This window comes from Otolemur garnettii, unplaced genomic scaffold, assembly GCF_000181295.1.
Source record: "Otolemur garnettii isolate 467f Iridium unplaced genomic scaffold, OtoGar3 scaffold00044, whole genome shotgun sequence".
In the NCBI taxonomy this organism is placed as follows: Eukaryota; Metazoa; Chordata; class Mammalia; order Primates; family Galagidae; genus Otolemur; species Otolemur garnettii.
The window spans coordinates 6663542-6666980 of NW_003852439.1; the positions used below are offsets into that span (position 1 = coordinate 6663542).

General features: G+C 48.5%; 1 protein-coding gene across 2 annotated transcripts in view; it reads left to right on the forward strand.

Annotated features, from left to right (window-relative positions):
* The window catches only part of RAB11FIP3 (RAB11 family interacting protein 3), a 115414-nt gene that overhangs the window by 77578 nt on the left and 34397 nt on the right, over window positions 1–3439 (forward strand). The gene's annotated exons all lie outside the window — the stretch shown is intronic.

Consider the following 3439-nt stretch of genomic DNA (forward strand, 5'->3'; position numbering starts at 1 on the left):
AAAAAAAAAAAAAAAAAAAGAGTCAAGTTCTGTTATACACAGGAAACCGTGTCTGAGGGACCTTGGAGGAGCAGCCTCCCCAAGTACTGACTGGGCCCCTCGGTGTGAGGATGGAGGAGGTCTCCATGGGGCTATACTTGTACTTAAGGAGTAATGTTCTAGAAATCTTTGGCTGCATACCAAATAGCTGAATCTGGTCTTTTATTTCATTTTATTTTTTGAGACAGAGTCTCACTTTCTTGCCCTGGGTAGAGTGCTATTGCATCACAGATCACAGCTCACATCAGGCTCAAACTCTTGGGCTTAAGCGATTCTCTTGCCTCAGCCTCTGGAGGAGCTGGGACCACAGACCCCTGCCACAATGCCCAGCTATTTTTTGGTTGTAGTTGTATTTTTTGGTTGTATTGTTTGGCAGGCCTGGGCTGGATTTGAACCCACCAGCTCCGGTGTACGTGGCTAACACCTTAGCTGCTGATCTACAAGTGCCAAGCCCCTGGCTTTTTTTTTTTTTTTAGAGATAGGGTCTCTCCCTGGCTTAGGCTGGTGTCCAAACCATGAGCTCAGGCAATCCACCCACCTTGCCTCCCAGAGTGCTAGGATTACAGGCGCTCGCCACCACGCCCAGCCTGAGTCTGGTCTTTGTTGTTAGTAATTGTACTTTTTAGAAGTCTGGGTTCAGCGCCTGTGGCTCAAGTGGCTAGGGCGCCAGCCACAAACACCTAAAGTGGCGGGTTGGAATCCAGCCTCGGCCCACCATACAACAATGACGGCTGCAACCAAACAATAGCTGGGCATTGTGGTCCCAGCTACTTGGGAGGCAGAGGCAGAAGACTCCCTTGAGCCCAGGAGTTGGAGGTTGCTGTGAGCTGTGATGCCATGGCACTCTACCCAGGGAGACAGCTTGAGGCTCTGTCTCGGAAAAAAAAAATAAAGAAGAAGAAGAAGTCTGTGGGGTCTTCCTGCTGTCCCAGGTGAGTCTTCAGCTGAAGACTTAGGGAGCATGTCTCCCTTGTGTGTGCAATTCTGTCAGACTGAACAGCAGCAGTCTCTGAGATCATCTCAGGGGCTTGCTTTGGGTTTTGCGTCCTGCTGTGTGTATGTGCTTTTCCACAGGGGTGTAGCCTTTGACCCGCACCCCAGCCTGCCTGTTTTTCTGGCTGCTCCAGTGTGTCCCAATTGACTGTCCACAGGTGCAGTACCAAGCCAGCAGTGACTGATGTCCCCCCATCCTCTGACACCCCTGTTTCCCAGGCTGGAGGGCAATGGCAGGATCACAGCCCACTGTAGCCTCAAACTCCTGGGCTCAAGCCATCCTCCTGCTTTGGCCTACAAAAGTGTTGGAACTACAGTGGTAAGCCACTGTGCCTGGCTAAGCAAGTGTCTCCTAAAGTAATTTCCTGGTTTCAGATTTTGATGTGAATGCTTTTTTTTTTTTTTTTTTTTTTTAAAAGACAGAGTCTTACTCTATTGCCCTGGATACAGTGACGAGGAGTCATACAGCTCACAGCAACCTCTAACTCCTGGGCTTAGGTGATTCTCTTGCCTCAGCCCTCTCAAGTAGCTGGGACTACAGGTGCCTGCCACAATGCCTGGCTGTATTTTGTTGCAGTTTGGCTGGGGCTGGGTTTGAACCCACCACCTTTGGTATATGAGGCCAGCATCCTACCCACTGAGCAACAGGCGCTGCCTGAATCAAATGTTTTTTATGAACTACTTTATGTTCTAGACAAGATTGGGTTTTCCCTTGGAAGTAAGAGTAGCAAAACTGAATACCTTCCGTGTTATTCTGATTTTATCCTGGCTTTACACAGCTGGCAGGGATTTTCTGCCAGTATGCCCTGCAGTCTTTACTTCTATGCTTGGGAAAGCACCTGACGATGTGGTCTTCCTTCATTCCATAAGCTTGCATCCATCCTTGTGAGGTCAGTATGTACGGGCCCTGATTTACAAATGAGGCAGCAGGGCTCCGTCTGAAACCCCACAGCTTTTTATGAGTGGACAAGGGTGGGGCTGGCCTCTCATGGGTCAGGCTCCTGCCAGCCTAGCCCTTTTGTCTTTTCAGATGAGCGAGGGCCTAGCTGTTAGGGGGCTTGGAGTAAGGCCTTCTGGGCAGCCTCATAGTCTGAGTACCTCTGCCTTGCTTGTGGTACCAGACCCAGAGAACAAAGGGCATTACTTTCCTGCTAGAATGCAACTTTTTCAAGATCTTTTTTGTTTAATTGTTAACCTCAGAATCTACTGAGACTGAAATGTTTGCCACTTTTCCTAACCTGCAATTTCATTTTAATTAAAGCTGAGATTATAAATTGAAAATGTACTTTTTAGTGTTTCTTTACTTTTTATGTTCATTTGTATAATTTGCCCCTATTTCTCATCTGCCACATGGGCATAAGTACATGGGCATGAAAACAAAAATGTGTGGCTCGGCTCCTATAGCACAGTGGTTACAGTGCCAGCTGCATGCACCAAGGGTGGCAGGTTCAAACCCGGCCCAGGCCAGCTAAACAACAATGGCAACAAAAAAATAGCTGGGCGTTGTGGCGGACACCTGTAGTCCCAGCTGCTTGGGAAGCTGAGGCAAGAGAATCACTTAAGTCCAAGAGTTGGAGGTTGCTCTGAGACCACAGTACTCTACCCAGGGCAACATAGTAAGACTCTGTCTCAAAAAAAAACGGTCTGGCGTGAAAGTCAGTGTTTAACCAATCAGTAAAATTGATCGGTTAAGGCTGGGCTTGATGGCTCACTCCTGTAATCCTAGCACTGTGAGAGGCCAAGGTGGGAGGAAGGATCCCTTGAGCTCAGGAGTTCCAGATCTGCCTGAGCAAGAGCAAGAAAGACCCCATCTCTACTAAAAATAGAAAAATTAGCCAGATGTTGTGGTGAGTGCCTGTAGTCCTAGTTACTTGGGAGGCAAGAAGATCACTTGGGCCAAGTACATGACTGTAATGCTAGCACTCTGGGAGGGCCAAGGCAGGTAGATTGCTTGAGCTCAGGAGTTTGAGACCAGCCTGAGCAAGAATGAGATGCATATCTACTAAAAATAGAAAAAACTGGCTGGGCATTGTGGTGGGCATCTGTAGTCTGAGCTACTCAGGAGGCTGAGACAAGAGGATCACCTGAGCCCAAGAGTTTGAGGTTACTGTGAGCTATGATGCCACTGCACTCTAGCTAGGGCGATAGAGTGAGGCTTTGTCTCCAAAAAAAAAAAAAATTATTGGCTCTGTGCCTGTGGCTGAGGCAACTAAGGCGCCAGCTATATACACCTGAGCTGGCAGGTTTGAATCCAGCCTGGGCCCACCAAACAACAATGATGGCTGCAACCAAAAAATAGCCAGGTGTTGTGACAGGTGCCTGTAGTCCCAGCTACTTGGGAGGCAGAGGCAGGAGAATCACTTGAGTTCAGGAGTTGGAGGTAGCTGTGATGCCACAACACTCTACC